Below are 14166 nucleotides of genomic sequence, written 5' to 3'. Positions count from 1 at the left end.
ACCCATTTCATATTGCTCGCGGTAACGCCCATTTTCAAAAATATAAACTAGGTGTTTTGAGAATTGGCGAGAAGCCGGTGATCTGAAAACTTTTTTATCGCCCACGCCGGAAATAACACCAAAAGTAGGGGCTCTAGCCCCTGGGGTTTTATGTGCACAAATCTTTGAAAGTGGCAGGGCAGGTTGAGAAAGTGGTTAAAAAAAGAATATGGGATCCTGAGCTTCATAAATAGAGGCATAGAGTACAAAAGCAAGGAAGCTATGATGAACCTTTATAAAACACTGGTTCGGCCTCAACTGGAGTATTGCGTCCAATTCTGGGCACCGCACTTTAGGAAGGATGTGAAGGCCTTAGAGAGGGTGCAGAAACCATTTACAAGAATGTTTCCAGGGATGAGGGACTTCAGCTATGTGGCTAGACTGGAGAAGCTGGGGTTGTTCTCCTTGGAGCAGAGAATATTGAGAGATTTGATGGAGGTGTTCAAAATCCTGAGGAGTCTAGACAGAGTAGATAGAGAGAAACTGTTCCCATTGGCAGAAGGGTCGAGAACCAGAGGACACAGATTTAAGGTGATTGGCAGAAGAACCAAAGGTGACATGAGCGAAAAAATTTTTTACGCATTGAGTAGTTTGGATCTGGAATGCTCTGCCTGAAATTTGCAAGGCATAAGGGAAAGGGTGGGGGAGTGGAACTAGTTGAAATGCTCTTGCAGTGAGCCGACACAAACCCGATGGGCCAAATGGCCTCCATCTGTGCTATAACCATTCTATGATTCGATTATTAAAATTAGATCATTTGGTCATTCATCTGTTACTGCGTTGGGACCATGTGTATAAATTGACTGTGGTGTTTACCTACATAATAATAGTGACTGTAATTCAAAAGTAATCTACACATTGTGAAATGTCCTGTGATGTGAAATGGCAAGATATACAGCAACTTCTTTCCTTTACATTATGAACATTACATTACACTAAATTCAATATCAGGATTCAGTCGGACCAGAGAGGTATGCAGGGTTTTTTGAAAGATGTGGCATTCCTCAGGTACAAAGCACAATGACTGCACCCGCCTATGTATCAAGCATCTGTGCAACATCTACAGCAAAGGAAAGCACTGCATGAATATCTAAATGGCCTGTGATCATCTGTATGTCTCTACGTTTCTAGGGAATGTCCACAATTCATTATCTTAAGCAAGTACTGGATTCCCCACTGATTCCAGGATGGCAACAGATTGTACAGTTGGTTCCTCAGAGATAGTGGTGAACCGATCAAAACATGGCTTAAATTCACAGCAAACAGCTTACAATGAAACAAATGTAAGAGGGAGGGACTTTGTTAAGCTCATGTTTGGCATGCTGAAATAGCTTTTTTACTGGGCGGTAAATGACAAAATGTACAGTGTGGTGTGTTGATTGCTGCACAAGACAGAAGTGGAAAGTAGGTGTGCCTTTTTGTAGTTGAGGATCAGCAACAAGCCACAAGGAGCAGGATACAAATGGATTCTCATTGCTACTGTTGCTTATATGGAAAAATTTAATTTGGAAAGAAAACAATGATTTCAAAATATACGGTGATGTTTTGTGTCTTTATAGAAAATAATGGTGAAGGCGTAGTTTGTGTTTAATGTGATGGTGCACTCTGTTTATCTCTTGTGATGCATGTTTGACTGCTAGATGGTTATTCTACTTGACTTAGTTCTCTGTGATATATTGCTGGAAGCATTACTGCTTGTAGGGTTCCTGAAAAGGCGACTGAGGACATGCTCGGCATTCAGCTGGCTGTCAACCTCTATGTGTTGCAGACTCTGATGTCCCTCCATGTGTGTCTTATTTTGGCTGCGAGGGCCTGCTTGCACTTGAGGACCTCTAGAGGCAGTTACAGACAAATGACTGGCAGCAGTTTGAGGGTCTTTGTTTCTGCCAGGGTGTCCCTACTGCAGGTTGAGTCCTCACTATCAGCAACTGATCTGTGCCAACACAGACTGTTACCCAATGGCTGGCCCTATTGTGCTCCCAAGTGCTTAATTCACTGCTTGTCCTGGAAGCTCAGGTGTGTCAGAATGCTGTAAAAGTAATGTGCAATTTTTCAGCCAATCTAAAAGTGTCTGAATAAATACTGCTTAACTAGCAAAGTGGCTTAACTAGCAAATAGAATAAATAGTAGTCTGTGCGCAAGTTCAACTGTGGAGTATATAACTTCAGACAGCAATGGGGAACAGTACAGACAACGGAAAGCACGACCAAGTTCTGACGGTCACTGTTGACCATATCGGGGCACTAATAAGAGGGTGAAATAGGTGCATGAAGTTATCACCCTAGCTATCAAGGTGTATCACAGCAAAACCTGAAGAGATATCTGAAAGTATGTGTTTCCCTTGAAGAAAACTGCAGTGGTGAGGAACAAGAAAGACTATGAAAAAATGTAGCTCGGCATATACGTAGACTGCAATACTGTGTTCCCAAGTGCCTTTTGGATCTTGGATTGTGGTGCGTCAGTAAGAGTATTCACAACCATCTTACATCTTACCACTACAGGCTTGAACTCTCCACTGCAAGTGCATTCAACAGAAGGATTTTTGTTTTTATTCGCTCCAGAATGTGGGCGTCACTGGCAAGGCCAGTATTTATTGCCAATCCCTAATTGAGAAGGTGCTGGTGAAGAAGTTTCTCCTCATCTCGGTCCTAAATGGCTTACCCCTTATCCTTAGACTGTGACCCCTGGTTCTGGACTTCCCCAACATTGGGAACATTCTTCCTGCATCTAACCTGTCTAACCCCGTCAGAATTTTAAACGTTTCTGAACTCCAGTGAATACAAGCCCAGTTGATCCAGTCTTTCTTGATAGGTCAGTCCCACCATCCCGGGAATCAGTCTGGTGAACCTTCGCTGCACTCCCTCAATAGCAAGAATGTCATTTCCTCAGGTTAGGAGACCAAAACTGTACACAATGCTTCAGGTGTGGCCTCACCAAGGCCCTGTACAACTGTAGCAACACCTCCCTGCCCCTGTACTCAAATCCCCTCGCTATGAAGGCCAACATGCCATTTGCTTTCTTAACCACCTGCTGTACCTGCATGCCAACCTTCAATGACTGATGTACCATGACACCCAGGTCTCTTTGCACCTCCCCTTTTCCTAATCTGTCACCATTCAGATAATAGTCTGTCTCTCTGTTTTTACCACCAAAGTGGATAACCTCACATTTATCCACAAATTTTCTTCATCTGCCATGCATTTGCCCACTCACCTAACCTATCCAAGTCGCTCTGCAGCCTCATAGCATCCTCCTCGCAGCTCACACTGCCACCCAACTTAGTGTCATCTGCAAATTTGGAGATACTACATTTAATCCCCTCGTCTAAATCATTAATGTACAGTGTAAACAGCTGGGGCCCCAGCACAGAACCTTGCGGTACCCCACGAGTCACTGCCTGCCATTCTGAAAAGTCCCCATTTACTCCTACTCTTTGCTTCCTGTCTGACAACCAGTTCTCAATTCATGTCAGCACACTACCCCCAATCCCATGTGCTTTAACTTTGCACATTAATCTCTTGTGTGGGACCTTGTCGAAAGCCTTCTGAAAGTCCAAATATACCACATCAACTGGTTCTCCCTCGACCACTCTACTGGAAACATCCTCAAAAAATTCCAGAAGATTTGTCAAGCATGATTTCCCTTTCACAAATCCATGCTGACTTGGACCTATCATGTCACCGCGTTCCAAATGCACTGCTATGACATCCTTAATAATTGATTCCATCATTTTACCCACTACCAATGTCAGGCTGACTGGTCTATAATTCCCTGTTATCTCTCTCCCTCCTTTTTTAAAAAGTGGGGTTACATTGGCTACCCTCCACTCCATAGGAACTGATCCAGAGTCAATGGAATGTTGGAAAATGACTGTCAATGCATCCACTATTTCCAAGGCCACCTCCTTAAGTACTCTGGGATGCAGTCCATCAGGCCCTGGGGATTTATCGGCCTTCAATCCCATCAATTTCCCCAACACAATTTCCCGACTAATAAGGATTTCCCTCAGTTCCTCTCCTTACTAGACCCTCCGACCCCTTTTATATCGGAAGGTTGTTTGTGTCCTCCTCAGTGAATACCGAACCAAAGTACTTGTTCAATTGGTCCGCCATTTCTTTGTTCCCTGTTATGACTTCCCCTGATTCTGACTGCAGGGGACCTACGTTTGTCTTTACTAACCTTTTTCTCTTTACATATCTATAGAAACTTTTGCAATCCGTCTTAATGTTCCCTGCAAGCTTCTTCTCATACTCCATTTTCCCTGCCTAATCAAATCCTTTGTCCTCCTCTGCTGAGTTCTAAATTTCTCCCAGTCCCCGGGTTCACTGCTATTTCTGGCCAATTTGTATGCCACTTCCTTGGCTTTAATACTATCCCTGATTTCCCTTGATAGCCACGGTTGAGCCACCTTCCCTTTTTTATTTTTACGCCAGACAGGAATGAACAATTGTTGTAGTTCATCCATGCGGTCTCTAAATGACTGCCATTGCCCATCCACAGTCAACCCCTTAAGTATCATTCGCCAATCTATCCTAGCCAATTCACGCCTCATACCTTCAAAGTTAGCCTTCTTTAAGTTCTGGAGAGTTTTTCCCCTGATTCCCATTGACTTCAATTTTACTGGGGCTCCATGATGCTGCACTCGGTCAAATGCTGCCTTGATGTATAGAGCATTCACTCTCATCTCACCTCTGGAATTCAGCTGTTGTCCATGTTTGGACCAAGGCTGTAATGCGGTCGGGAGCTGAGTGGTCCTGGCAAAACCCAAACTAAGCATCAGCGAGCAGGTTATTGGTGAGTAAGTGCTGCTTGATAACACCTGTCGACAACACCTTCAATCACTTTGCTGATGATTAAGCGTAGACTGATTGGGTGGTAATTGGCCGGATTGGATTTGTCCTGCTTTTTGTGGACAGAACATACCTGGGCAGTTTTCCACATTGTTGGGTAGATGCCAGTGTTGCAGCTATACTGGAAAAGCTGGGCTAGAGGCGCGGCTAGTTCTGGAGCACAAGTCTTCGGCACAACTGCCAGAATGTTGTCGGGGCCCATAGCCTTTGCTGTATCCAGTGCACTCAGCCGTTTCTTGATATCATGTGGAGTGCATTGAATTGGCTGTAGACTGGCTTCTGTGAAGGTGGGGACCTCAGGAGGAGGCCGATATGGATCATCCACTCAGCATTCTGGCTGAAGGTGGTTGCCAACACTTCAGCGTTGTCTTTTGCAATTGTATGCTGTGATCTGCCATCATTGAGGATGGGGATATTCATGGAGTCTCCTCCTCCCGTTAGTTGTTTAATTATCCACCACCATTCACGACTGAATGCGGCAGGACTGCAGAGCTTTGACTTGATCTGTTGATATTGGGGTCGTTTAGCTCTGTCCAAAGCATGCTGCTTCCGCTGCTTAGCATGCATGTAGTCCTGTGTTGCAGCTTCCCCAGGTTGGTACCTTATTTTTTAGGTACGCCTGGTGCTGCTCCAGGCATGCTCTTCTGTGTAAAGTCCTGTCCCTGCAACACACGAGGCACATGCTGAAGTCAAGGTCACTCAGGACCTTTATTACACAGCTTTCGAATGCCACACTTGCCTGAGACCTGCCTTTGTATACCTGTGTGGAACAGGTATGCAGTGTCTCCTGCAAGTGCACCCCTGGTGGTAAGGTATGCTTGTGGTTACCGGTCATATCTAGTTACAGTCATGTATAGCATGGTAAGATACAGTTATGTACAGTAGTGTGAGATACATGACATCACCCTCCCTCAAGGTCTTATTGTCTTTATAGATTCAGTCTCTCAGGTGGTCTACGCTCTCGCGTGGAGCGTCTTAGTTGTGCTTCAGTTGTTTGCCTTGGTGCCTGTTTTTCTTTTGGTGTGATTGCTGTTATCTCGCCTGGGCTGTCTGTTTCGTTCAGTATGATTGTTGGTATCTCACCTGGGCTGTCTGTTGAGATTGCCCTTTCCTCAGGTTGTTCCCTCTGTCTGTCCACCAGGTGTGGTGTAAGTTCCACATTGTAGTCTGCCTCTGGTTCAGCAGTGTTGTTGGTGAATCTACTTTTGACTTGGTCTACATGCCTCCGGCAGGTTTGGCCATTGTCTATTTGTACCACCAGTAGCCTGTTTCCTTCCTTACCTGTTACTGTCCCTGAAAGCCATTTGGGACCCCTGCCATAGTTGAGCACAAACACTTTGTCCCCTATCTCATTCCACCTCCCCCTCGAATTTCGGTCATGGTACTCAGTTATCTTACGGCGCTTTGCCTCAATGATTTCATGCATGTCTGAGAGGATTAGTGAGAGCCTTGTCTTTAAGGTCCGTTTCGCGGGGAGAACCCCAGTCAATGAATGCAGATGAGATCTGTATGCCAGCAGCAGTCGCGACAGGCGGCCCTGCAGCGTGGGACCTTGGATTTTAAGCATGCCTTGTTTAATGATTTGCACTGCTCGCTCCGCCTGGCCGTTGGAGGCTGGCTTGAGCGGTGCCGTCTTAACGTGATTTATGCCGTGGTCAACTATAAAATCTTGGAATTCTGCGCTGGTGAAGCACGGACCATTATCTTTGACCAATATGTCAGGAATTCCGTGCGTTGCAAACATAGTTCCAAGGCTCTCCACAATGGTGGAGGTGGTGCTCGAGTTTAAAATGGTGCACTCGATCCACTTTGAAAATGCATCGACGACTACGAGGAACATTTTGCCCATGAATGGCCCCGCATAGTCTACGTGCACCCGCGACCACGGTTTGGTGGGCCAGGGCCAGGGGCACGGGGGGCCTCTCTGGGGCATTACTGAGTTGGGCACAAATGGTGCACCTTCGGACGCAGAGCTCCAAGCCCACGTCAATGCCAGGCCATCAGACATGGGATCTGGCTATGGCCTTCATGAGAACGATCCCCGGGTGCTCGCAGTGGAGCTCCCGGACAAACGCCTCTCTGCCTCGCAGAGGCATAATTACTCGACTGCCCCACATCAGGCAGTCTGCTTGTAGTGATAGCTCATGCATGCGCCTATGGAAAGGCTTGATCTCCTCGGGGCAGGCATCGTGAACCTCTGCCCAGTCACCAGTTAAGAAACATCTTTTTACTAAAAATAACGTGGGGTCGCTGGTCGTCCAGGCTCTGATTTGGCGAGCCGTCATGGGCAAACCTGTGGACTCAAAGGCATTGATTGCCATGACTATCTCACAGTCCTGTTCATCAGACCCTTCTGTGGTTGCCAGGGGTAGCCTGCTAAGCGTGTCGGCACAGTTGTCTGTGCCTGGTCTGTGTCGTATGGTGTAGTCATAAGACGCCAGCATGAATGCGCGCCGAGGCCTTGCTCTTGGATAGCAGGGACGTGAGGGGCTTGTGGTCGGTTTCTAACGCGAACTTGGCCCCGAAAAGGTATTGGTGCATCTTTTTGACACCGTACACGCACGCAAGCGCCTCCTTCTCCACCATACCATATCCGCGCTCCGCCCGCGAAAGTGACCTGGAAGCATAAGCTATGGGTTGTAATTTACCCGCACCATTGACATGCTGTAAAACGCACCTGACCCCTTACGCTGACGCATCACATGTAAGAACTAGCTTTTTACCTGGATCAAAAAAAGCCAAAACACTGTTGGAACATAGAAGGTTGCGTGCCTTATTGAAGGCGTGTTCCTGGCGTCCCCTCAAAACCAATCGCACCTCTTTCTGAGTAGCACATGGAGAGGCTCCAGCAGCGTGCTCAAGTTCTGCATAAAGTTCCCAAAGTAATTGAGCAGGCCGAGAAAGGCGCGCAGTTCTGAGACATTCCGGGGCCTGGATGCCAGGCGAATTGCTTCGGTTTTGGACTCTGTTGGGCGGATTCCATCAGCGGCAATCCTTCTGCACAAAAATTCAACCTCGGGGGCGAGAAACAGACACTTGGATTTCTTAACTCTTCGGCCTACCCAATCCAACCGCTTTAGTACTTCCTCCAAATTACGGAGATGGGAGTCGGTGTCCCTGCCCGTGATAAGTATGTCGTTTTGAAATACAACCGTCCCCAGGATGTACTTGAGCAGACTCTCCATATTGCGCTGGAATGTAGCAGCTGGCGACCTGATGCCGAATGGGCATCGATTGTACATGAAAAGGCCTCGATGTGTGTTGATGGTGGTGAGTAGCTTAGACTCTTCGGTCAGCTCTTGCGTCATATACGCAGATGTGAGTTCTAATTTTGAGAAAAGTTTTCCTCCAGCCAATGTGGCAAATAGGTCCTCCACTCTGGGCAGCGGGTATTGGTCCTGTAGGGAGACTCTGTTTATGGTAGATTTGTAGTCCCCACAGATTCGTACGGATCCATCAGGCTTCATGACTGGGACGATGGGACTTGCCCAGTCGCTAAATTCCACGGGTGAGATAATGCCTTCCCGCAGAAGCCTGTCCAGATCATATTCAATCTTTTCCCTCATCACATAGGTCACAGCTCTAGCCTTGTGATGGACCGGTCTAGCATCCTGTGTGATGTAGATTTTAACTTTAGCCCCTTTGAAGGTGCCCACACCTGGCTGAAAGAGATGTTCAAATCGCTTTATAACTGTTGAGCAGGAGGTCCGTTCCTCTGACGACATGACGTGAACATCATCCCATTTCCAATTTGGTTTTGCCAGCCAGCTTCTCCCTAGCAGTGCTGGGAGATCTCCGAGGTCAATCCACAGGGTAAGTCGGTTCACTGTCCCTTTGTGTGTGACTGAGAGCATGGCGTTGCCAAGGACTGGGACGATTTCTTTGGTATAGGTCCTTAGTTTGATGTCGACCCTTGTGAGTTTTGGTCTGTTGCTTTTGTGCGGCCACAGCTGTTCAAATTGTTGAGCGCTCATGAGAGATTGACTCGCTCCCGTATCCAGTTCCATGTTGATGGGTATCCCGCTGAGTAGGACCCTCATCATTATTGGAGGCGTCTTGTTGTAAGAACAGTGGCCATTGATCGTGTTGACCCGCTATACCTCGGTGTCCTGGGCACTGTCCCCATCGTCTTCTGGTCCGCTTTCCGACCCTTCCGATTCGTATACCAGCCGAGCTACTGTTTTTCTGCACATGCGGGCCAGATGCCCTGTATAGTTGCAGTTTCTGCAAATGGCATGCTGAAATCGACACCCCCTTGATGAGGGCCTTCCCCCACATCTCCAGCACAGACCGCTTCCATTGTTTCCGAAGGATGAGCTGCGTCTGGCTGATCTCTCTTGAGCTTCTCTTAGTTTGTAGTTGATTGCTCGTATTGTGGGTTGATGAGGTGTGAACGACCCTTGATGGCTTCTGGCGCCACTGTCTGCTGTTGAAGGCCTGCTCTCCTGCCTTTGTCTGTGTGTGGGGGTAGCGGCTTGTTTCACGCTGTGAACCCCTTGTTCCGATGTTTTGTTAGTTGTCGTACCCACAGTGTAGATCAACCTCGTTTTTTCTTCTCCTGCCAAGAATATCTGTGCAACCAGTGCTGCTGCCTCTAGGGTCAAGTTCTTGGTCTCTATGAACTTTTGGAATATGCTTGCGTGGCCTATTCCTTCAATAAAAAAGTCTCTCAGTACTTCTCTCCTTAGTTCATCGGTGAACTCACATAAGCTAGCCAGCCCCCGAAGTTCCGCCACAAAGTCGGATATGCTCTGGCCCACACAGCGTCTGTAGTTGTAGAACCTGTGTCTGGCCATGTGTATGCTGCTCGCGGGCTTCAGGTGGTCTCTCACCAGTGTGCTCAACTCTTCAAACGACTTGCTTGCTGGTTTCTTGGGTGCCAGCATGTCCTTCATTAAGGCGTATGTTTTCGAGCCACAGCTGGTCAAGAGATGGGCTCTTCTCTTGTCTGCCTTATCATCGCCCAACCAGTCTTTGGTTACAAAGCTTTGCTGAAGCCTTTCTATAAAGTCCTCCCAATTATCTCCCGCATTGTATTTTTCATCTGAGCCGTTGGTCGCCAATCTGTGGATTCTGTGATCCCGTAACTCGTCGCCACTGTAAAGTCCTGTCCCTGCAATACAGACTCACACGAGACACATGTTGAAGTCAAGGTCACTCAGGACCTGCACCTTTATTACACAGCTTTCGAATGCCATACTTGCCTGAGACCTGTCTTTATATACCTGTGTGGAACAGGTATGCAGTGTCTCCTGCAAGTGCACCCCTGGTGGTAAGGTATGCTTGTGGTTACAGGTCATATCTAGTTACAGTCATGTATAGCATGGTAAGATACAGTTATGTACAGTAGTGTGAGATACATGACATCCCGCACACCTCATTGAACCAGGGTTAGCCCCTGGCTTGATGGTAATGGTAGAATGTGGGATATGCTGATCCATGAGGTTACAGATTGTGGTGGAATACAATTCTGCTGCTGCTGATGGTCCACAGTGCCTCATGGATGCCCGATTTTGAGCTGCTGGATCTGTTCTGAATTTATCCCATTAGCATGGTGGTAGTGCCACATAATATGATGGAGGGTGTCTTCAGTATGAAGACAGGACTTCGTCTCCACAATGAGTGTGCAGTGATCACTGTACCAATGCTGTCATGGACAGATGCATCTGTGACAGGTAGATTGGTGAGGATTGATACCCGGACTTAAAGAATTAAATTATGAAGACAGGTTGCAATAACGATTTGTATTCTCTTAAATTTAGAAGGTTGAGGGGTGAATTAACCAAGGTTTTTAAAAGGACCAAGGGTACAATAGGGTAGATACAGAAAAATTACTTCCTCTGGTGGGGGAATCCAGAAAAAGGGCACAATCTTACAATTAGAGCTAGCCCAATTAGGAATGAAATCAGGGAGTTATTTTTCACACATAAAGTAGTAAAAATCTGGAATTCTAACACCTAAAAGGCTGTGGATGCGTGGGACAATTAAAACTTTCAAGACTGAGATTGATTGATTTTTGTTTGGTAAGGGTATCAAGGACTATGGTGCAAAAGTGAATAAATAAATTTGAGGTACATATCAGCCATAGTCTGATAGAATGGCAGAACAGGCTCAGTGGGCTGATTGGTCTGCTCCTACTGCTATTTCCTGTATTAAAAGGTAAAATTAAATAATACATTTAACAAACAGATGTTTACGAATTTTTCATTATATGTTATAAAATGTAATATGTAATTTTCAAAGCGGTCACAGCAGCAGGCTTTGAAGTTTGAAAGCCAGCAGGTTACTCCATAGGTTTAAAGAAAGTTGGGAAGCTTTAACTTAAAAGGAACTTCTGATGTTAGTTATTCTTTTCAGACCACAACAAAGGCAATACATTTAAAAGTAATCAGGCAAGAAGTGAAGTCAGCACAACAATAAGTAATAGTTGAAGTTTACATATTCTTCTTAAGAAGGTGTGTTTTCCAGTTCAAGTATTCAAATATGTTCTTTTAACGAGATTTGTTATCAGATACAATTGGAAAAAAACAAAACTCAAAGTTAGACACCGGAAATGATTTCCATCTCTGTAATGCCCCATGAATCATGTAGATATGGATTCCATTTTACGGCTTTTTTGTTATCAGAAGTAAACTGCTTCCTAACTTTGCCATATGAATTGGGCAGTTAGACAGCACCACTCAATATAAAGCTATTTAAAGAGACAGCCTGCAACTCACATTTGTGTTTTCAACATTGTTTTTGATACTTTTTGTAGTTCTTTTTTCACTTTTTTTGGCCAGCCCTGTGATTGAGGTTTGAACCCTAGTTTTTGGTCCATCCACTTTTGGCTACAGCTACTTCTGGGGACAATGGTTGTCCTGAAGGGAATCTCTTTCTCTTTGGAGGAAAACAAAGAGGAGGAGGAACAGAGGTTACTTCATAGCAGGGCTGTACCTTCCTGCTATTGCTCTCTCAAATGCATATATATGAAATATCAGACTTACTTGAGGGACAATGTATGTGGACCTAGAAATCCCAGTTACGATCTTCCAGCGGACAATCGACTGAAAAAGGTAAAGAAAGATACACATCTACCTGTTCCTGCTGCGCCCACCAGCGATCCCAATCCTGAGGCCCCCTCTCCCTACGCATCGGAGTGCGTGCACGTCGGGACGTCCGTAAGCTGGAGCTGGAGTCATACGGCTCTGGGTAGCCATTCAAGGTACAGTATTTTCTCATTCATAATAATGGGAACTCCGTGACGAGGAGATCCCATTATTATGATTGAGAAACACTCCCCCCACACCAAAACACAAATAAAAAATAGAAATAATACACCACGTATTTAAGATTAATTTAAATTAAAGTTATTTATGTCTTATAAAAAAAAATTAAAATTTTTAAAAACGTTTTTTTAATTATGGTTTAAAATCAACTTACCTTAGTGGGCAGGGTTTTTAAACATTGAAGTGTGTTTTTTAAATTTTATTTTACAATATTTTTGTATGTTTTAAAACTTTTACGCCCGTAAAAGTAGGCTATGCGCCTGCTTTTATCAGGCGCAAGAGTTTTCAGGACATCCGTTGGGCAAGATATGTGTAAATACCACAATCTTGCCCATGCGAATGTCCTGGCTGTGGAGATGCGGAGGATCTGTGACACATCGAAAAAGACAGTTTTCAACGCATGCGCATTGTACGCTGAAGACTGGCTTTTGCAATGCCTTCTCGGGGTCCGTACACACTCCGTACAGACCCAGGGAGGCCGGGATTTCTAGGCCATGGAGGCTAGGGGGGAAATTTGAACCCACTCAGCCAGTAGGGCAGGTGAGGGGTTAAAATCGGGCACGTGTATTTACTATTCAGAGCCTTTTCAAGTGGACCTTCCATGCGGGAAGGGAAGAGGGAGGGAGGGAGGGAGGAAAGGGAAGGAAGGGAAGGAAGGAAATTATTAATTATTTTCATTCATTTGTGCATAGCAAGGTCCCACAACAGCAATGACCAGACAGTGAGGGAGAAATTGGATAATCCCCAAAACTGGTACGTGATTAACCCGCGCCCATTCCATGCACTGCAAGCAACACCTTAAATTAGTGCTGCCTGTTCTTTTAAATGATTTCTGCTTGCTGTTCATTGGCTGCACACATCAGCAGGGAGCGCAGTATCGTGAGTGGCTAGCTCTACTGAAAGGCAATCTGCATTTCTTAAAGGGGAGGTACATTATGACTCCAAGAAGTGGTGGGAGTTTTTTCAGAAGTCATTCTGGGCTCTGATGCTTTAAACAATGGCTGAACTTGCAAGAGAGCGAGCACCAAGTTTTTCAGACAATGCACTGGAAGTCTTGGTGGAAGAGAGACAAGAAGAAGAGACATTCTGTATCTATAGGGGGCAGGAAGCCCTCCAGACAGATGGGAAGAAGTAGCGGCAGAGGTCAATAGCTCTGGGGTATAGCTCCAAGTACATCGATGCAGTGCAGGAAGAAGTTTAACAATCTGACATGAGTTGTCAAGGTGAGTAAATTCACCTTCAAATGGCATAACGGCATATCCTACCAATTGCACCAGTAGCCTCATCCATTACTCAATTCACTATATCTCCATCACCCACCTACCAATAATCGCCATCAATCAGTACTCAACTCTAAGATTCAAATAGTTTACTTTACCCTCACACACTTAGCATTGTTGCAAGCTGCGCACCCACATCTCACAGCTTGCACGCAGTGGCAGGTATTTAACCATGACAGCCACATCACCCAAACATATTGCACGACTCTCACTAACACATTTCTCTCTTTCTTGGAGAAGAAGGTGATGCATAACAGCAGGCAGCAGCAAAGAACTGGAGGAGGAGAAGCATGCCTGTATGTTTCAAACCCCCATGGAGGAGATAGTGCTGGCCATCAAGGGAAGGCCATTGCTGAGACCATGGCTGCAGCCACTGGGGAAGCACCTCATAGGAGCACTAGGATCGATAATGAGGGTCTCTGCCTACCTAATCCTTCTTCTCTCTTCTCACTTCTCCCTCATGCTACAATCTTTTCTGACTCACAAGCTGCAGATGTGTAAGCTCGCACGTCTGACTTCCTCCTCATCCCTCATCACAACCCAACCTTTGACTCTTTGTCTGAATGCTGCTGTGGCATCATGGTTCTGGAAACAACTGTTCAAAGGGTCTTCCATGTCGTCACAGCAGTCCATCAATCTGTTTTCCAACAGATCAGTAGGATTGCTGAGGCACCGCCCCGGGAGCATGGCAGTGGCTCCACGCAGCGCGAATCTGCTGTCCTCTCTCAG

Source organism: Pristiophorus japonicus, chromosome 5 (assembly GCF_044704955.1).
Source record: "Pristiophorus japonicus isolate sPriJap1 chromosome 5, sPriJap1.hap1, whole genome shotgun sequence".
In the NCBI taxonomy this organism is placed as follows: Eukaryota; Metazoa; Chordata; class Chondrichthyes; family Pristiophoridae; genus Pristiophorus; species Pristiophorus japonicus.
Note: the sequence above shows the minus strand (reverse complement) of the source record.